Genomic DNA, 22,863 nt, shown 5'->3' with positions numbered 1-22,863 from the left:
AACCAGAGATGAAACTGCAGTTTAATCCCACTACATTTAAGTTAGAGTAACTCAGATCATTTGCAGTAATGTGCATACATACTTTAATAAACATAGCAGCTGAGGTCTTCAATGATTCACAGATTTAAGCACAATGTTTAGTTTGCTTCTACACGTTACTGGAGCTCCTGTGACTGTTCATGCACTTCACTTCCCAGAAATTAAAAATATATGTTGCACAGTATCAGCTGTAAAAATATACGTCTTTATTTTTAAATGATGATATGAAAATAAAGTGTTTCTATCAGTTATATGAATGGGTGATAAAATCCATTCAGGACAGCACCGTGTTACAAACTGGAGATGCATTACATACTGAGCTCAGCACATTCAACAATAGTTTAGACAAATCAGACAGGAAATGCATTTTTTCACAATCACAGTTAAATTTCACGCTCTGGCCTGTACAGTCAGGTCCATAAATATTTGGACTATGACAGTTTTGTAATTTGTAAAAAGTGTAATTATCCAGAACCTTACTGACTTGACCATACACACTCTTAAATTGGAGATTTTCTTAATCAAGGAAAGAATTCTGTGATCATATGCTTCAGCTGTCTTCAAGGCCTTTTGTTGTTGCTGAGCTGGTCAGTGCTTTCATTCTTTGAGCTACCAAATGCAAGTTCACCATTTTTAAACAGTTAATGCAAAACTTTTGTTGAACCCCTTGAATTAAAGCTGAAAGTCTGCACTTCAATCACATATTGACCAGGGTTATAATAGTTTTGGATTTTACATTATAGTTTAGTTTTAGTTAGTTTTTACTTTTTTTTCTCTAATTCAGTTAGTTTTAATTAGTTTTCAGAGTGGTTTTGCTCGTTTTTATTAGTTTTTATTTTTGGTTTCATGCTTAGTTTTAGTTAGTTTCAGTATTAGTTTTAGTATTTTCATACCTGATCAGGTGCAAGATTCAAGGCGCAAAAGTGACTATTGTGTAATGAAAACTTGACAAAAGATACAGTTTAAAGAAATATAGTCAACAACCAACTGTTCACAAGACATGCTAAATGTGTGTAATATTAAGGACACACATGAACATCAACAGGGAGAAACAAAGAAAAACATGAATTCCCAAACTCAATAAATTCTACAATAAACTCCACAATAAACTTCAGCATCAGTGCAGCAGATTAATAACGCCTACATGTGGTGTTAAACAAAAACAAACTCTTTGAAGGAGTCAAAGCTCAAATCCAGCTGCATCCTGATGTTCTCACCACCTGAAGCTGCTTCTGTTTTGGAGCTAGCTTGGTTAGGTGCTCGCTAATTAAACCTGCAGGGTCTTTGTATATAACCTACGGAAGTGTCCGACCTCATGTCCGCATTTATGCTTGTGTAGCTGGATTGTGTGTGTTAATTACCTTGTGGTCGTGTGCAGGTGTTTGTACTCAAAGAGCCTCCATACGGGACTCTGCCGCTTTCTCTGCAGACCGCAGCCATTACTTTGCGGACCAGCGCGGTGAGCGCACGCACATGCGCACTCACACAGTTGTCCTGTGGCGCTCCCAGCTTAAACTCGGAGAGCGGAAACAATGATTTCATATCAATCCACAAGGCTTAAAAAAAACCCCCAAAAAACAAGTTAATTTCAGTTAGTTTTAGTTAGTTTTGTAAACTCACAATTCAGTTTTAATTAGTTATCGTTTTTTCCTTTTAATTATAGTTTTTATTTATTTCAGTTAACGACAATGTTTTTTCAATTTCAGTTTTCGTTATTTCGTTCGTTTTCGTTAACTATAATAACCCTGATATTGACAAATACTTATGGACCTGACTGTATAAGTCATCTTGCATACTGGTGCACAGTATGAGTATCAATAAGAGAAGTTTATGTTAGGCCTATCAGCTTCTTAAATAACAAGCTATTTAACTTCAAATTGTGAAAAAAACACCATCCTGTTGCAACAGATACAGTTTAGCATTGTCTTATTAAAATATGCAATGGCTTCCCTGAAAAAGATGCCATCTGAATGGAGCATATTTTGCTCTAAAATCTGTTTATGATGGTGCAATTCCATAGACACTAATGCACCACTATAACATGGCACTGATAACAAGCCAGATAGTCCCTCCTCTCTTTAGTCCAGAGGACATGGTATCCATGTTTTGCTAAAAGAGTTTCAAATTTCAATTTGTCTGACCACAGAACAGTTTTCCACTTTGCCTCAGTCCATTTTAAATGTGCTTTGGCTCAAAGAAGACAATGGCATTTCTGCCAACATTTCCATATGTTCACCTATTCCTCTTCTTTGCATGACAGAGCCATAACCTACATCTGCGGATGCCGCAGTGGACTATATTTACCAACATTGATTTCTGGAAGTTTTCCTGACCCCATGCAATGATTTCTATGACAGAATCATGCCTGTTTTTAATTCAGTGCTGCCTGAGGGCTTGAAGATCACGGGCACCCGATACTGATTTTCAGCCTTGTCCTTTGCACACAGAGATTCTCTGAATCTTTTGATAATGCTATGCACTGTAGATGATGATCAATTTTACATTGAGGACCATTATTCTGAAAATGTTCCACAATTTGTAGATATGGATGTTTGTTGTTGTTGTTTTTGTTGTTTGTTTGTTTGTTTTCCTTTTGCAGATTGTTGAAACTCTGCCTCTTTTTATACCCAATGAAGTTATGGACCTGTTTATGAGATTTGAAAATCACTACATTCTATTTGTATTTGGATTGCACACAGCATCCCAACTTTTTCAAAACTTACAGACTGCATTAAGCTACATTGCACATCATTATTTTCATGACACTATGATTTACACCATATGCTAATCTTTGTTACACCCCATGTTAGATTACATTCTTTACAATAATGACACAGTGCAGAGGACTGTGGTGCTCTTTAGTGATGCTTAAAAGGTTTTATACCTGTAATCATAGGTATTTAATATTTGTTGGCTTTATCAGCCTGTTTTATTGGCTTGTTGGCACTCCACTGTGCTCACTTCCCTTATTGCGTTCCTTTGTCCCTGTTCAGCAAGGCATCTCATTTGTAGGACAAAGATCCTTCACAATGTAAAACTACAGGTTTCCCAGATACTGGTTTTGAAAAAAATCACAGTAATGCACACTTCTCAGAGGCCAGCTCTGTCTTTGATGGAGTGCTCACTTTGTAATCTTGGCCATCAGTCTTTGGAAGCATATGAAGGACCTTGACTGCCCCGGAGGATTTTTGCAAGATTGATTTTTTTGGATCTTAAATTGCTCAGACCACCAGTAACTCGCTGTCACTCTTTGCTCCTCCAAAGACACTACAAACCCCACCTGTACTTAAATGACATAGCTTTGATCCCCCCAAAATGTGTCCTGCAATGTTAACTATTGCTCATGATTAAATGTTTGCAAAGATAAATATGTCTTCTAAGGATCCTGAAAAATTAGTAACGGCAGATGAAAGATAATTAAATTACCCCTTAATACATAAAACCCATCGAATCCTAAAAAACATGCAGACGATGCATAGATTCAACTAACATCAGTATTTGTACCCTTTCCTACATACACCATACTAGCCTGGCCCACAGTATTTTAAATTCGTAACTTCCCATATGAAGTACTAGTTTTGGAAAACCACCATTTTGTCAGCCACATTCTATAGCTTTATGGTTGCAGTTGTAAGTGGAGAGAAAACAAGTCACCCATCCAAACAGGATTCATGGTCACAGTTGAAATGTAATTTGTCTAATCCTGTTATCTGGCATTCCAAAAGCTTTCCTCTATCAGCTTCCTCTCTCTATTATCTGTGTTGTGGCCCGGCGTGGGCATCTGTGTGTGTTTGTTTGCATGCGTGGGTGTGAAGTAAACACAACTGTGTGGGTTGGTTTATAAAATGTGGAATGTCTTTTTTTCTTGAAGATTATTCCTCGTGAAAGCAGAATAATGGGGAAAATGTCAAAAAGAACTTAATCTGTTAAAGCTGTGGTGAAAAACTTGAAACAGTGACAGTTCCAAATGAAATCAGAAGATGAGGTTTCGATTACTGGAATTTTGTTTATGTTGTAGGTTAAAAAGAGCAGCCCGTACACAGTTTACTTCTGCTTACTGTTTGCAGTGCAGCACTAAATTTAAAGTCTTGAAAAATGTACAATAGGTAAATAGTCCCTTTTTTTAGGTTTGTCTCTTTGGCACTGACATTGTGTGTTGTTTTGGGAGCACACGATAAACACTTGGGCACTATCCATGGTGCTGAAGTTACTGGCAGCAAAACCTAGTGGATTCATTGTCCTCCTTCAGCAAGCAGGTTTAGTGAAAACTCAGACTTTGTTAATTGTGAGATTAGGGGAAATCATCTGGTTTTCTGCTCCAGAAAGAAGGTTGCAGCTGAATAATTATATAAAATTATATAAAAAAAAATTCAAATGTAAAATTTGGAAGGTTTCCAGCTTTATGTATTAAGGAAAATTCAATCTGGGTAAATGATGTCTTTTGTGTGTGTTGTGTGTGTGTGTGTGTGTGTGTGTGTGTGTGTGTGTGTGTGTGTGTGTGTGTGTGTTTATAAATGTCATGGTCCACACTAAAAGGTATTTATATTCCTATTCCTTGGTCCACTGGATTGAAATATTTGCTCAGCTCTTTATTTGCTGAACTCTGAGCTCCATTACTCAAAGATTGTTAAACCTGCAGAACAGGACCCACATGACAGATTAGATGTTTTTTTTTTGTTTGTTCACTTTTAAAGCAAGACCTTAGGTAAGTGTATTAATATGGTTAGTCATAACACACAAAAGCAGGTGGCATGGTGGTGCACTGGGTAGCACATGGCTAGCAAGAAGGTTCTGGGTTCGAACCCCTGGTGAGCTGGGGCCTTGTTGTATGGATTTTGCTTGTGTGGGTTCTCTTCCTCCCATAGTGTGAATGTGAGAGTGTGTAGTGTTCTATCTCTCTGTATTATCCCTGTCATGGACTGATGATCTATCCAGGGTCTGTCCTTGATACTCACCCTATGACAGCTGAGATAGATCCAAAAGTACAACGTAAACAAAAATCCACTAATCGAAACCTCATCTTCTGATTTCATTTGGAGCTGTCACTGTTTCAACTTTTTCAGCGCAGCTTTAACAAATTAAGTTCTTTTTGACATTTTCCCCATTATTCTGCTTTCACGAGAAATAATCTTCAAGAAAAAAAGACATTCCAAGGATCTAGTATGACTGTCTGTATAAAACTGGGTAGAGGAAGGAAATGAAAGGAAAACATTGTGGTAAAACCTTCTTATTATCACCGGATAACAAGATTCAGGAATCCATTCAATACATTTTGAGATATACACCAATCAGGTATAACGTTATGACTACGTGCATAATAATTGTGTTGGTCCCCTTTTTGCTGCCAAAACAGCAACAAACTGCAAGATACTGTTGTGTTCTTTAGCATTTTGAGCTACAGTAGCTCAATGTATGTCATATTTGTATTATTTATTTATTTGGGGGGGGGGGGGGGCACCAAGCAATATATCCATATACTGTGATGAAGGGGGGTCATTAAACATGAAGGGTTTGTATTTTTTGTTCTTCCAAACAGCTATTTCAAGTTTTGAGTGATTTTGGCTTTTTGTTTGTTTGTTGGGCAAAAAACACCAAAAACCAAAAAATATCTATGTGTTAAAATTTAAAAACAAAAAAACTTGTGCATCACAGTGCTAATGGAGGCAAACAAATAAATAATGTGAGTTGCATTCATGGCACTTTGAAATTCAGTGAGAAAAAAAAAAAAAAAATATATATATATATATATATATATATATATATATATATATATATCTATAGATATATATATATATATATATATATATATATATATATAGAGAGAGAGAGAGAGAGAGAGAGAGAGAGAATTGCCCACTTTATAAACTTAATCCCACTAATACTAAATTCATTATCTCAGAATAACAAAATATTTTAGTAATTCACAGCTACATGTTTTAGCTACAATGTTCTTCCAATTGATAATGACTTCACTTACAGTATAGGTGACCTTGAAAACCTTCATACAGTCAGGGACCTACAGGAGTTCAACCAACCGTTACTCCATTTTCTCTCTTAAGCTGTCGCAGCAGTTACAGACCAATAGGCAGAGATTGATGACACTGGACATTTTAGTTCAATTACTTGATTTTGCTCGAGGTCAAAGAATGCAGTGAATGTGAAGAACCACTCTCCAGAATGATCCCGTTGGCCCTATAAACCCACATGATCAATAAAGACAATAAAATGACTTCGTTCCTGTGAAGATGGAGAGAGATAGGACAATAGAGAGTTGGAACATGGTTTGAGTTTTTTTCTCCCTCCAATCTGGACCACGTTCTGATGCCCTATACACTTCTGGCAGATTTATAACTAGTGTACATTATGCTGTTATGCAGCCCTCCGGGCTACTGTACTCAAGCCTGCCAGCTCCTGATTCAGCCTTTCTGCACACTCAGTGTGACTCAAGAAGTGGTGAATACCTTTACTCACATTGCAAGTGAAAGATTTATTACTCACAGACTATCTATAATTTCTATACACATATCAAATTCAATTTCCTCCCTTTTCATAAGAGAATATCAGGCCAGTGTGCAGGGTATGGCGGTAGCAGCTGACTTCTGACCTCTACTACACTTTTACTGCTATTATAATATTAAAATACTAATATTACTGTGACTAATAAGTCACGCCATATGCCACACAGAGCACAAAGAAAATAATGGTGAAATATTTTCTCAAAATCTATCAGCCCAAATCAAATCAGTGGCAAAGCTGCCAGTGTCTGTGAGGGCTTTCTACTGAGTCAATTAAAAACCCACAATGGGCACAAAGCCTGCAACAGAGAGCTCATTAACTACTGCAGAAGATTTCACTCAAACACGCTTCATTTAATAAACAGTGATGATCCCGTCTTATGAGAGGCTGTCCAAAACAACTGGCAGATACTTTGACTAACAACAAAAGTTTATAACATCCCGCTTTTAACTATGCAAAAGCTGTCAGAGTGCCCTTTGGCAAGACATTGGAAATTTCAACTCCTGCAGTAGCAGGTTATGTTTACACCCAGATTTAAATGTGTGGATAAGTATAAGCATAGAGCAGGAAAGTGTTCGAAATATCCATGCAGTTTAACTCACTTCCTCAGGATAAACATCCCCATGTTTAGACACAACAGCCCGCAGCACATCCCAGCCAAATTTGGAAGGTAACACTGCACTATTTGTTGCCCATATGATATTTGCTTAGTTCAAGAAGGGAATCATGTGACAAACTCATAATATTACTTTTACTCTAAATTGAGATGACACAGCTCTGAACATCTTGAAATTCTTCCTGGGTAGGATTAAACCAGAGAGCATCATTGGTGGCCTGAACTTGGAAAGAGAAAGTAAACAATAACCTAGTAAAAAGAAAGACGAAGAAGCCATGGCAGCAACTTAAAGAAAGAAGGAAGCTTCATGACAGCAATAAGCATTACTTAAAAAAATCACCAACACTGAGAAAAATATGACAAACTGAGGCCAGAGCTCAAACTCAGTAATTTATCAGCAGTGTCACAGGGTCCGCTGTGTTAAAATTATAGACCAAACTCAATAGCAGTATCATGATTCCAGCTACAGGTGAGCTGATAGAGATGCACAGATTTTAATTTTCTTGACCAATTCCAATTTTTGTAAGTGTGACCTGCCTTTTCTTATGTTTCATAAAACAGGACATCACCTTTTCTTTTTTTTAACTTGTCCCCGTGATTTTGCTTTGACGCTTTCCCTGCTCAGACCGAGGCTGCTGGCTTGTGGCTGACTCTGAGCTCTGGATGGTTTTAGCTTTAGCCACGATCTAAAGAAACTCAAGAACAGAAACAAAGTCGCTGACATCCATCAGTTTGGAAAGGGTTACAAAGCCATTTCTAAGTGTTGGAACTCTAGTGAACCACAGTCAGAGGCATTTATTCACAAATGGAGAAAACAGTGGTTAACCTTCTCAGGAGTGACCGGCCTAATAAAATTATTCCAAGAGCACATCAACTACTCATCAAGGAGGTCACAACAAAACCCTGTTCAGGCTCAAAAATCCTCCGATATGGCTGCAAAGAAGAGTGGGCCAAAATTCCTCCACAGTGATGTGAAAGAGTCATTGCCAGTTATTGCAAATGCTTGATTGCAGTTCTTGCTGCCAAGGGTGGCACAACCAGTTATTAGGTCTAGTGGGCAATTACTTTTTCACACAGAGCCAGGTAGGTTTGGATAACTTTTTTCCCTTAATAATTGAAATCATTTAAAAACTGCTTTATTCATTTTTATTTCGAGTTATCTTTGTCTAATATTAAAATTAGTTTGATGATCTGAAACATGTAGGTGTGACAAATATGTAAAAAACCAAACAAACTAAAAAATCAAGCAAATACTTTTTCACAGCAGTGTAGCTGAGAGTGTGTACAAAACTATTTGCTTGAGGTACTGACAGGTTGTGGGTCAACTGAAAAATAAATAAACAGCGAGTTAAACTTCAATCACCACCACATCTTGTTAAGATTCTTAACAAGCTGAACCGCTAACCTGCTGCATCTAACCACGGGGGAACTCCTCCAACCACAGAGCAACGGACTAACTCATACTTCAAAGCAGAGGGTTTGTATTGATTTTTTTTTTTAATGTCCCATTCTGACAGACTCGCAGGGAAGAACTTGAGCCCACAAAGGACCTGACATTAACATGCAAGCTGCTTTGCACCCCCCCCCCCCCCAAAAAAAAAAAAAAAAAAAAAAACTTTATGAGGTTTACAGGGATTTCATTATAGCTGCTCAGCTCCTCCACTGCTGTCCTGCGATATGCCAGCTTCTTTTCACATTTGGCAGCAGCGCAGTATCACTCAATGCACATCCAGTATAGGGCAGTGAGCAGCCAGGGAAGCTGTAATTACTGTACCTCTATTCTGCTGGTCAGCACAGCAGCCTCATAAAAGGAAATGAAATGTTCCAGCTTTAATCTTAGAGGGAGTAATGTACCGCGAATATTACATTAGCATACAGTTGCAAGAAAAAGTTGCAACAGATGCTCAAATAGATTGAGATGTGGAGAATTTGGAGGCCAAGCCAACACTCCAAACAGTGTCATGTTCCTCAAACCATTCCTGAACAGTGTTTCGTAGTGTGCCAGGATGTATTATTCTGTTAAACAAGCCCACTGCATTCAGGCAATACCATTGCCAAAAAGAGGTGCTTGTGGTCCATCCATCCATCCATCCATTCGCTTCCGCACATCCTGGTAAGGGTCGCGGGGGGGCTGGAGCCTATCCCAGCTGTCATAGGGCAAGAGGCAGGGTACACCCTGAACAGGTCGCCAGCCTGTTGCAGGGCCAACACAGAGGGACAGACGACCTTTCACACTCACATTCATGCTCTCATTCACACCTATGGGCAATTTAGATTAGCCAATTAACCTAACCCCAGTAAGGCAGCACGGTGGCGTAGTGGTTAGCACTGCTGCCTCACAGTTAGAATACCATCTGGAAGGCCTGGGTTCGATTCCACCTTGGCCCAGGCCTCTCCCTCTCTCTGTGTGGAGTTTGCATGTTCTCCCCGTGCTTGCGTGGGTTTTCTCCGGGTACTCCGGTTTCCTCCCACATTCCAAAGACATGCACTTACTGGGGTTAGGTGCTTGTGGTCTGCAACAATATTTAGATAGGTACTATGTGTCAGAGCACTCTCAGCAGAACATTGCCCAGAGCATCACAAAGTCTCCACCAGCTTCCCTTCTTCCCATACTGCATCCTGTCTTTATGTCTTCTTCAGTTAAATGTGCCCAGCTGTGCATATGATGCAAATGGTGTGAGTGCGCACCTTGTTTGTAATTTAAAAATGCAGATCTATCAAAATCTGATCTTCACAAAAGATATATGAGGAAGTGAATCATGACATGAGCAAATGAGGTTCCTGAGGACTTCAGAAAAGGAGCTGTTGATGCTGCAAAACCATCTCTCAAGAGTTTGGACTCCACCAACCCACAATGAGACACACCGTGTACTAATGGAGGAAATACAGGCCCACTGTTAACTTTTCCAGGAGTAGCTGACTAACAAAGATCACTAAAAGAGCAAATTCTTTGAGCTCAGTGTTACACTAAGCACCTCTCTGCTCCTGCACCAGTCCGAGTATCAACTTGTTTGTTCATTATTTATTAATTATTATTTCCAGTGTTTCCACTCAGGTACTGTAGATGACTGGCACAGATTATTTTAATGCTTAAAGACAAATTAAAATAAATAACAGTACTTCAATATCTAGTTTAATTTTCTAATTTTATTTACCCTTAACCAAAAAGGTAGCAGTAACTTTAAGAAATGTGCACAAACAAATCACTTACTCAAATACACAGTCAGCATCAGGAAGGCGCAGGATAACATGCACACTGGCAGGCTGCAAGAGGTTGGATTTACAGTAGGGTGCAGGGAGAAAAGCCACTGCTCTCCAAACAGAACACTGCCCCCATCTGCAGCTCACTAAAGATCACATGGAGAAACCAGAAGGCCATTTTAGCGATATTTTACAGAGATCCGAGCAAAGTAGATCTTTTGGTTGAAATAAGAAGAAATGCTTCACTTCAGCATAAGAACCTCATCCTATCTGATGATCTAATCATGGTTGTGTGAGTGTTGTGGTTTGAGCCTGTTCTACTGCATCCAGGCTAGGATTGTTTGTAATGAATTTTAAATGTGAAATGCCTCAAGGAAAATGTCAGGACATCTGTCTATGAACTGAATCTTAAGAGAAAAAGTGGGTCGTGCAGCAAAACAATGATGCAAAGCACGCAAGCTGTGCTGCCACTGGTCAAAGAAGAATGAAGCTCGAGTTTTGGAAAGGCCAATCCAAGTCCTGACCTCGATACAAGAGAAATATTGAGGAAGTACAACATACAGTCAACTCACCAGCATCCCAGAGTTTAAACCATACTGTAAAGAGGAATGGTCTAAAATGCCACCATGCCATTAGATAGTCAATGTTATTTACTTCATCTGTCAGTTTTAATATTGTGGATGATCAGTAACAAAGATGCTTCCACTGCATCTTCTCTAAGAATTACGGATCACTTTCAACGTTTACATTTCCATTCTAACCCCAAATTATAGCAGATGTACAGTACTGTGCAGAAGCCTTGACCCACCCCTCATTTCTTTATATTTTGCTAGCAGAATGGGAAATAGGAGCTGCAACTCATTGAAATATGTGCAAACATACATAGAAGCATCTGCTTATGTTGCAGTACTTGTTTGCTGACCTCAGTGTCTCTTAGTGTTAGCGTGTTTCCCCTAACGTTTTATTTCAGTTTATCCATTTCTCCAGTTCTAGGTTTTGGAAGTTATAGCTTTCAGTTTATTATGTGTTTCACCCTTTTGGAATTCCTGCCTCTTGGTTTTCACCATCCTGACAATAAACGGCTCTCCTTTTATTCACCTTAGCCTGCCTCTGCGCGTGTGTATTTGGGTCCTCAACATAACATTCAGTTTGCACGTCCTGCAATTCATGACACTGATCATCTTGAAAGTCAATATTTGGTATGACCACCTTTATTCTTCAACACAATCTGAACTGTCTTGTGCAAATTTTGTTGTAATTTCTTTTCTTCTATATGTTGTCAAGTTAACACAGAGTTCAGAAATAAATATTCATATGTGAATGTGCTTGAAATGCAGCATTAGAAGAGAAGAGAAGAGAAGAGAAGAGAAGAGAAGAGAAGAGAAGAGAAGAGAAGAGAAGAGAAGAGAAGAGAAGAGAAGAGAAGAGAAGAGAAGAGAAGAGAAGAGTTGAGTTACCGCCTAGCCGTCATACACCACCAGTGCGCCAGATTATAAGAGGAGGGCTATCGTTACCAGACGTGACTGCTGATTACACTTAACTATTGGGATTGCTGGTAGGTCAAGTCAGCAGAGGATAGCAGGGTTGGTGTCTAGATCAATAGGCAGTAGAGCTAGGCGAACCTCCTCAACCAGCTTCAGCAGTTTCTGTAAATATCTAATAGGGTAAGACCCACAGATCAGAAACTCTAACCCGTTAGACTCCTGTGCAGGGGTATGACTGGGATCTGACACTGATTAAGCTGCTCAAATTTAGAAGAAAGTGTTTACCTTTTGGTGGGAAAAAGTCTCATTTCAGGCTCAGAATCATTCACTTTAACAAACTAATGACTGATGATGTCTTCGTAGTTTTCATTTGACTTATCCTAAGTTCTGAATTCTTACCTTCTTACTTTCCTACCACTTTAGACTAAAAATCCAAGTATGTCAGGCTTCATTTATCTAACTGCAAAATTAAGATGAATATAAACCACAAACCAGGCTAAACATCTTTGTGGAAATGGCTGTCAATCATTCTTTCAGGTCTGAGCAAAGTCTCTGCCAATCTTCACTCCCTACAGTGCAATTCCCACAGCTGTCAAAACAAACCCCAGTGAGACAATCCTTGAGTAAGAATGACTGTCGGTGTGTTGATAAAAGCTATTTCAACACATAGCTGTGAAGCAAACTGAATGTATGACCTTCAGCTTGCAGGATGGTAACTGAATCCACTGTACCATCCTGCCAACAGTCAGGCAAACTGAAGAGGAAACACTTCCAGAACAAACAACCACTCAGCTCTCCTCTCATCAGTTAGGCAGTGGCTCTCAGGTAATTGTTTTTGAGAGGGTCGCTTATGAGTTCATATAAGTCACTGCAGTAACTGCAGTTTGTCTCGAATACATTAGTAAGACTGAGGTAGTAAGGACTGATCAAGAATAAAAAATAAATAAATTTATGCAGACACAAAATTCCAATCTGCTGTAAAAGGTTTGTCTCCATTCTTTGCAGCAGTAAGTTGTTGTTCTCATCCCATCCCGTGCAATCTTGGTTTGGGTCAAGAAGCAGAGAAACAGCTTGTGACAGGATTTCTAGCTTATTGTAGGCAGGAGGAAACAGATGAGAGAGAAAACACAGCCTGCAGAATTCCAACAGCTTCATCATACACCTATTTCTTCATAAGAACATCGGTATCTTCCCATGCATCGCAAACTAATCTGCTTAAAGCAATATTGAGATTAGGGTTAAGGATTAGGGTTAAGGTTGAGATAAGGTTTGCATGGTTTGAGTTAATGTGATTTCCCAAATATTTTATTTGACATGGATTAATGTAAAGGTTGGTTGGTTTACTATGTTGTAATTGACAGACATTGACTTTGTATCTAGTTACTTCTAATAGACCTTAGGCTTTAACTTGCCCAGCAAAAAAAAAGGCTGGATATCCTTTAAGAGATTAAACTCTTACATGCAGTACAGGACAGGGTATTTTGGCAGAATTATAGTTACATCTCAGCCATGCCACATGTTTTATTCATATTCAATATATATTTTAGTACACATCTTCTATGGTCACCTCAGGTCATACGAATATTGTCTGGATCTGGTAAGCTGTCCTATCTCGTCTTTACAAACCAATGCAGGCTCCTTCACAGCTCCTTCTGAGCAAGAGAATCAGAAAAACTGCTTACTGCAAGTATAAATGTTAGATGTGAGCTTCAAGCAGTGCTTGCGTAAGAGAGCGGTTACAGAATCGGTTCCACGTTTCAGATCATGCTGAATAAAACAAAGCTGGGGAGCTGATGAGTAGTGATGACAAAGAGATGAAATTTCAGGAAAGATGTATTTTTAAGAATAAAAATTAGAATTAGCAGTAAGATAAAGCATTTCCTGTCCAGAAAAAAAAAAAAAGCTTTAGGCCAAAAACAGGAGATACTTAAGAGCTGAAGTAGTCAAAGTAAGACTGTGGCATTCACAGGCCACATCATGAGTGCAAAGTGTTTTTAATTAGATGGGAAGATTTTTGTTCATTTTGTGAGGATAAAGGTGCCCTACTTTTACTTTTGCCACAATTCCAAAGTGTTTTCATGCCACATTACTTTTTCCTTTTCCTGTTTAAGGAATGTAATCATATAGAACTCCTACCACAGAAAATCTGTCCCAGACTTCATGTGACTGTTGAGTTGGAGGAAATGTCCACTGGCTTAAAACTATCAAAAGGTGAAACTTTGTGCATGACATGGGTTTGTATGACGTGGTCCAGTGTGTGTTTTTGTAGGCGTACAGACGATTGTATTTGTCAGTATTTGAAACTCTCACTGAAGCATGAACTGCATATGAACTCCAGACAGTACTGGGGGGAAAAAGGTTCCCAAATATTGCCCTTTCTCACATGTAGCATACAGCAAGAGATAGTCCACTTCAGACACATTCTCAATGATGGAAATACATTTAGTTTAGGCGGAGGTGTTGCCTGGATAGAGCATGCAGGAGGCTGTGAATTCACTGGACTATTACTTGCTCTATTCTTAAATGGACAACATATTTTGCACAAGAAAGTTAAAAGAGTGTTAAACCCTGTGATGGACCTCAAATACAGGGACATCGATGACTATGTTTTGAAGAGAAGCAAAAAGGACTTTGGGGGAAAATCTAAATAGTTCAGTGAGAATTATTTTTTCCCCTGATTTCCAAGACGGGAGAACAAAGGTTCATGGATGTAGTGAAGGAGGACATGCAGAGGAAGATGATAGGGATAGGGTGAGATGGAAGCAGATGATTCACTGTGGCAATCCCTAATGGGAGCAGCCAAAGGAAGAAGTTATAATGTGATAGCATAGGGTTAGGATTAGGGTCTTCACCAATTTCAGTTCTGACATGCACCTGCTGCAGATCCTCAAAAGTTCAAGGCTACCTCTAGAAGCGGTATGTATGTGTCTTTGTGTGTGCGTTTTTGATGAGTCACCGCAGATAGAGCAGCCAGCAGCAGTAGAACTACTTTAGCAGATAACAGCATTTCTTTTCCAGAGGCCACCAGCTCTGCCAACAACCCTTCTGCTCCTTCAGTTCAACTTAATCCAGCATACCTGCGCTTCAGAGCAATGTATGTTCACAACCAAACGCAACAAGGTGTGTGCAGTAAGTGTTACAAATTATGATCTAAGGCCACTAAGAATAACTGAAAGTAGATCTCAATTCATATTGAATAAAAGTTTTTGAGTTGGCTACAAAAGCAGAGAAGGCACTGCATGGAGGTCTATGGGAAAACAACCCTTCAGCTCACTTGATCGCTTCCCTGATAGATTTTATAATGTCGTTCATTGGTTTAAGCTTTATTTAACACAGCATAATGTTCATTTTGTAAACTGTGGTCCCCGTTATTTATATATATATATATATATATATATATATATATATATATATATATATATATATATATATATATATATATATATATATATATATATATATATATATATATAAAAAGACAACAAAGCAAGGTACAGCTTAAGTCGTGGCTTTCTTGTGAATAACCAGTTGCTACAATATGAGTGTGCAGTGTCCTTCAGTTTCTCAGTCAGAATCACCCACCAAGATGTAGTGATGGCCAAAATGCTCAACCCAAGACTTAAAAAACAGGACTTCACAAAGCAGAGAGTGATGTCACAATGGCTAGGTTCCTCTTTTATATACAGTCTATGCATGAGGGGGCCATATGAGACTGTCACAAGCTCACAGGAGCATAAGGATGCGCACCTCTTTTGCATGTCGTGTCTGTGAGCTATTACAGGAGTGAAGCAGAAACTGATTCCCAAAGAAAACAAAAAAAGACAAAAAAAAATATTTATAAGGCTCTATAGTTTTAAGCTGTGCCAAGAACCATATATTCCAATGGTAATATTTGTGTGTTAATCATGTATCAGTCTTCTAGGTGTTAGGTGTGCAGCTTACAAAAGGTAAATAAAGGAATTTCTCTCTTTTTTTTTTTTGGCACATTTACAAGGTAAAAGTAGCTTTCTCCTCCAGACACTCATGTTAGAAACCAGCCATCACTGTAGAGTCTATTTTAAAATTCCAGCTGGTGGATAATGAAAGACCTTACATGCTGGTCTGACTGACTGACTGAGCTGCTGTTAGAAACTAGAGTTTTACTATCCTGTCCTGCTCATGCTGCACTGCAGTTTGGACATGGCTCGCCTCACCTTTAATGTGCGACTATGGTACGCTCAACTCGCAACTTTGATGGCAAGAAGCACCAATCCAGCAGCCACAAAAACCTTAAGGGCTGATGAATAATTCACGCACAGCTCCTGAAACACTGAAACGCTTTCCCCTTCCCTGTGTAGTCTGAGAATCTCTCCAGCGACCCCAACAAACACACACGGACATACACGCACATACGCTGCTACAGCAACTTAAGTACACTCTTTCATGCATGTTGTCCCAGAAAATACACTCAGTGCGGTGTTAGCAGGAGGATGCGAGGACTTTACAACCAAAGGCGCACTGAGTACAGCAGTGTGCTTCCAGAAAGCAACAGAGAGAATCTCTGACATACAGGCCTTCCCTAAGGTAACAATGGCTGTACTTTGATTTCAAAACACCACAGGGCAGTTTGAGACTGTCACAATTTCAGTGGAAGACACTTACAATTATAATATGCATTATGTCACACACAGCGCCTACCAACCTTCAGATGTTCATCTTGTGGGGACATGATGCAAGACTGTGGGTCATGCCTAACAGCAATATTCAACCACTAGTGGAGGATTTATTCTCAGCAGACTTTTAATGTATTTTCTTTAGGTCCATGATCTAATATCACAAGAACCACAGAAATTATGAAAACACAAATTCTTATGCAAAGACATACTGCCTTACAACCTCTGCATGCTGCATGTGACCAGTGAGGTGCATCTGTCCCAAGAAACTGGCTTTCACTTTGCCCAACAGGTTTCAAAAATGCTTTAATCAGTCAAAACAAGGATAAATAATCCCAGTGTTCCTGCATATGTAGCAGAAAAAGAAAAAAATTACATGCAGCATGCAGATTTGTCAGGGTTTAGTTCCTAATGTAACTGAGGCTGATCAAATATTTAGTCACACAGCCAGAGAGGCAGTTATGGAGCAGCTTGGTACTGACAAATCAAATGTTGCTAGCAGCCAGTTGTAATTTCCCACTGTGTTTTGAACTGTAGACACAGCGCACCATTACACAACCTGCGTATTAAATACATTTTGTCTGTTGCTGCTGTGTTAGCTGTGACAGCGCTGACTGCAGACTCCTCTGGGAAATCAGCCCACTTCCTGTTGTATCAGCCACTGGAGGTGAAGGAATTAAGAAGTTTGTGTGTGTATGTGCGCGCATGTCCACGTGTGTGTGTGCGCACACATTTAGGGTGGGTGAAAGCAGGAGGATATAGAGAGACTGCTCTACAGATATTTCGTCAAGCTGTATTTTCCAGCCTCTCTCGATGAGAAATGGGTCAAAGAAACAAGGAACCTGCCGCTGAGTTTTAATGTGGTAGAATTTAAGCTGCCGACAGCACAAAATGAAAAAACATAAACTCTAAGGTCAAGGTTTTGTTTAAATCTTTAACATGAACATATGTGCTCATGGATAAAACACTACTTATAACAAAGGTGAAGTCATCAATCATTATGTCCTACAAGACTGCATACCAATGTTACTGTCATAACAGCTGTCAGTGGCTTCACTGTCAAGACAAGAGATGCAAAACCACCATCATGTAGCAGCTTCTCAACAAAGTCCAGCAGGCACTGCGAGCATATCGAGTTTAATCTAAAATGACTTGCAAAAAAATTAAAGTCAGGTTATGTCTGTGTAGATTCTCAGTCATCCAGGTCATAGTAGTCTCTGGAGCTTGAAAAAGGCGACTGGACTTCTTTTTTGTTTCTTGAAGACGTTTCACCTCTCATCCGAAAGGCTTCTTCAGTTCTCAACCACACATGATCAATAGAGGGTCATAACCACCTCCAGGAGACTATGCCCACAGGGGTTTAAATACCTGGGTCTCTCCACCATTTGGTTGAGAACTGAAGAAGCCTTTCGGATGAGAGGTGAAACGTCTTCAAGAAACAAAAGAAGTCCAGTCGTCTTTTTCAAGCTCCAGAGAAAGTCAGGTTATGTGCAAATGAAGCAGCAGCACAAACACATTAAACATTTTGGTAGTTTTCAGGAGAGTAATATAAGCATACACATGTTTTGAGCATATAACAGTGTAACTACATTATATGACAATATACATGACCGGTGTTATCCACAGAAATATTGTATAAAAGATTGACATGGCCACCACGACAATGCCTACTGATTAGTGAAGTCCTTCTGTGAGGCCTCAAGCCGAGCTTTTGTGCCATCACCGTTTTGGTGTTTTGAAACTGGATATAACAAAGCATGGATTTGACTGTGAAACCGACGCCACCTGCTAACTGGCTAAGAATTTTTGTTTGAAAAGTTATCAATTGAGCACAACCTGGATAGTCCCCCCCCCTTTTCACATTAATAGTGACCAAAATATGAACTTCCAAATGACCTTAAACTTCAGCTCATCAGGCATCAGGAAAATTCTTACTGAGGTCACAGAGCAAGGGAGCCAGACAGCATTATCCTATAGACTTCTATACAACTGGATTTTTTTTTTTGTAACTGCAGATGTCACCTCCTGCTGACCACTGAACAAAAATGCAGGGCCTCTGTGTCACTTTTCAGACATGGAAACAGTGTCCATCTTTGATACAGTCTTTGTGGTAGAGAGGCAGGGGGCAGGCATGCAAGTGCACAAGCGTCATTATGTTTGTGCATGTGTGTGTGTGTATGCAAGCGAAAGGAGGTACAACCACTTAAAACCACTTAATAAATCATACTACATACTTTGTGAAAGTATACATAGAGCAATAATCAGCTGCATCTTCATGAAGTTCATCATCCTGTGGCCTCAATAAGCCACAATAAGCTACAGCATAGCAGCACCAGTTCTCCATCAGGTTCTGGTCAGAGTTGCCCTCCAATTCGCAGCAGATCTCTGGAGCTGAACAGGAAACAGGCTATTGGGATTGACTCACTTTTGAAGCCAGCCTCAAGTGGCCATTGAAGTAACTGCAGTTATTTGCAAGTGACGGTTTCATTTTTCAGCCTAAGACGTTGAGATGATTTACACCTGAACATTTTTCTTTTTTTTTTTTTTTTGTCTAAAAGTCTGCATTATAGTTCACACTCTATATGTCTGATATTTTTTCCTTTCCAGGTAAAATGGTTAGTAAAGTGCCACCTTGTCTGTACTGGTTCTCAGTCATCCAGGTCATGGCAGTCTTAAGTTTTTTGAAGATGTCTTACTTCTTATCCAAGAGGCTTCTTCAGTTCTAAAACCAAAAGGTGGCGAATCCCAGGTATTTAAATCCTAGGAACCTAGAAGTAAAGATGTCTCTTGGTCTCTTGAATGAAAGGTGAAAGAAGTCCAGCTGCCTTCTTTTTCAAGCTGACAAAAGTGTCATCTTGTTTGTACAATGAGGCCATTAATTGGCTGTGTCTGCTTTTACATCCTATGTACAAGCAGTCTTTGTTTCATATTTTGCATGCAGTACAGTAAAGGGACTTTGAGCTTAACCTTTTTCAATGGCCCAGGAACTGAACCTAGAACCCCAGCAGTGACACTCAGGACCCTTACCTCATGTCTGTTTAAATACGTCTAACTCAAGGTGATATACAAACCGCTCCCCACAAGTACTGAATTAGCAGTCACTGACTTCTACACATCACTTTTTAATGCATTTTATTTAATGAATTACCAGCAGGGGGTCACAGTAGACTCAAAATGGCAACTCCACCTCCACCTCCAGCTGAGCTTGTCCACTCTCACTTTATCTCCACTGGGAACATTTCACGAAGCATTAAAAAGTGAAAAGGTAGCTTCAATTATAAAAATTCTTTGCTGGGTAATGTGACATTTTCAGCAGCCTAACGAAATGAGAACCACTTCTAAGCCCCAATCATCCCAATCATAAACTACAACCACAGATTAAAAAAAAAAAAAAATCTAAATACTAGGGAATTTCAAAACGTCTTACTCTGTGGTTACAAATCCAGCCGCACAAACCGCACATACCTGATCTAATTACATGGTCCGTTGGTCAATCTTGGGCCAATCCTGTCGAGTCTGACCATGAAAAATCCACCAGCATCCTTAACACAGTAAGAGCAAGACAGTGAAACGCTGTGCATGGGACTGCGGCGGAACTTCTCCAAGGATGAGCCGGAGTCCAGAGCGCGCACAGCTGCCGGGGAAACTAAACACCACCGCCGTGGAACCAGCAGACTAGAGGTCAAATGTACGGCTGTGAAGACGGCCAGAAACGGAGGACACTGAAAAATGGAACATAGTCACGGCGCGGGAACCGGAGGAAAACAAACAGATAAGGACGAGGACAACTCCGGACGAGCGCTTTTTTACGCGCATGTAGTGTGCAAAAACGCTTTCGCCTCCACTCAGAGCCGTGTTATTCTCGGGACTCCAATTGAGAAAACAACCGCCGGGAAGCTTGAAATCATAGAATTTCAAACGGACACATCCAACAAGTGCGGGACGCGAAGGAGAAATGACGCTGCTGGACGGACCGGGAAACGGTGGGAGGAGAGGAGCCGCCCCACATCACACAGACGTGATGTGGTAGGCCTAGATTTAAGGGGCATGCCATATATATATATATATATATATATATATATATATATATATATATATATATATATATATATATATATATATATATATATATATATATATATATATTTTTCAGTGTCCTCCGTATATATATATATATATATATATATATATATATATATATATATATATATATATATATATATATATATATATATATATATATACATGAGCCAGGTATAAGAGAATATTTACAACTTAGGTTCCACTTAACTCGCTGCTGATAGAAATTAAGTGGGATCTCTCTGAACTAATCACGGACCATAAGCTATAGTATAAACTTAGTATGCACCACATTAAAAATATAAGTGCCACAGAGTACAGTACTGTTAACAGCAGTAGAATTCAAAATGCTTATACAGTAGAATAAAGCAAGTTAAAAGAATTTTATGCAGTCATCGTTATAGTGATATTATCGGGAGATTTAACATAGCTATGACGACGCCTTCAGCCATACTGATTACGCATAAACTCCTATGGACTTAAGAATACAACCTAGATATTACCCTGATGGTTGGTTCAGAATGTTCCCATTAGAAAACGAAGGCTGGGTAATGCTACAGTAAACCCCCCCATACACAGACCATTGAGCCACAGTAATTGATTTGCCCTCAATCACTGTTCCTTTAATCTACTTACTGTTGCAGCCAAGTCAACGCAAATATTGACGAAGAGGGAAGGCCTGGCTGACTAAAAAGGGATGTGCAACGAAAGTGAGACACACAGATTTATGCATGTTAATCCAAGAAGACGAGGACAGCGGAAGCCAAGCAGTCGGCTTCAGGTTCACAAACTATGGAGGACAAAAACTGCCAAAATCATAAAAGAATAAATTGTTGGCATTAATGAAGTTATGAAATATAATTTGATTTTTCTTTGAACCTTTGTTTTAACTGCCCTATTTTTTTATCTTCTAATTTTATGTTCTCAAATTTGTTATCAATAAATTCATTCTTTAGATTCATTTATGTAATATTTGATTGTATTATTTTTAGCTGAGCTAAGTGATTTGATTCTAAGCAATCTCCTGAGTTTAGGCAGCTATTAATGCTGTGAGAGGTAAGTCAGGCAATTAGAGCAGCTGACTAGTAGCCCAAAGGTTAGTGGTTCCAGTTGCTGTTCAGATGCTGGCATCTCCTCTTTCTTAGGTCCCCATTTTGGTACATGATGCCTGCAGAACATACAAAAACTTGACTGAACTCATCTTTAGAACACTAATTTGTTTCAGTCCTTATGCAACAGCTATAGGATGATTTCTACAGGCTGAAGAACAGCAGTCACTGCAGGACAGAAAGATCTGCACATTTATACTCTAAATGAGCAGCACAGGTTCATGCATTCACACATGGCTTCCCATGCTTAATGCAATCTTACTATAAGTGCACAAAAATATTAGAAAAGCAATTCAACACTGTAATGCACACCTAACTGAAAATTTAGTACGTCTAACCAGTGGCAGGCTTATTTCAGTGTCCTGCAGCCTCAGAGCATGGTTGCCTCTGAACATTAAAAAATAGAAAACATATTACATGTTTAAATTGAGACATTTTACAATTTAATGAAAAATATTTGCTCATTTTGAATTCAATGGCAGCAACACGCCTCAAAAAAGTTGGGACAGGGGCAACAAAGAGCTGGAAAAGTAAGTGATACTAAAAAAACAACAACAACAACAAAAAACTGCAACTAATGCATCTTTGCAACTAATAAGGTAAATTGGCAACAGGTCAGTAACATGACTGAGTATAAAAAGAGCATCTTAGCGAGGCTTTTCTCCTCAAGATATGCAGAGCTTTACCAAGCTGTAAAAATCTGTCTACAAATTGTGGAACAATTTCGAAATAATGTTCCTCAATATAAAATTGAGAAGACTTTGAACATCTCATCATCTACAGTACATAATATCATCAAAAGATCCTCTGGAGAAATCTCTGTGTGCAAGGGACAAGGCTGAGAATCAGTGTTAGATGCCTGTGAACTTTGGGCCCTCAGGCAGCACTGCATTAAAAACAGGCATAATTCTGTCATGGAAATCACTGCATGGGCTCAGGAACACTTCCAGAATTCACTGTTGCTGAACACAGTTCACTGGGCCAGCCAAAAGTTAAAGCTCTGTCATCCAAAGAAGATATGTGAACATGGTCCAGAAACACTGCCGACCGAGACAAAGTGGAAAACTGTTCTGTGGTCAAATGAATCGAAACTCGAAATTCGTTTTTCTAAAACATGGTTGCCACATCCTCAGGAATAAAGAGTGGAGGGACCATCCAGCTTGTCA

The 22,863-nt window shown here is 39.3% G+C and overlaps 1 protein-coding gene across 2 annotated transcripts in view; it reads right to left on the bottom strand.

The window, feature by feature from the left end:
- The window catches only part of LOC115779283 (protein FAM163A-like), a 30,313-nt gene extending 9,837 nt beyond the window's left edge, over window positions 1-20,476 (bottom strand). For both annotated transcript variants that reach the window (XM_030727858.1, XM_030727857.1), the window contains exon 1: window positions 19,974-20,476. The gene's annotated coding sequence lies outside the window, so the exon portion shown is untranslated. The remainder of the gene's footprint in view (window positions 1-19,973) is intronic.
- Window positions 20,477-22,863: the final 2,387 nt, after the last annotated feature.

This window comes from Archocentrus centrarchus, chromosome 4, assembly GCF_007364275.1.
Source record: "Archocentrus centrarchus isolate MPI-CPG fArcCen1 chromosome 4, fArcCen1, whole genome shotgun sequence".
NCBI lineage: Eukaryota > Metazoa > Chordata > Actinopteri > Cichliformes > Cichlidae > Archocentrus > Archocentrus centrarchus.
This window is presented reverse-complemented; position numbering and strand designations above follow the sequence as displayed.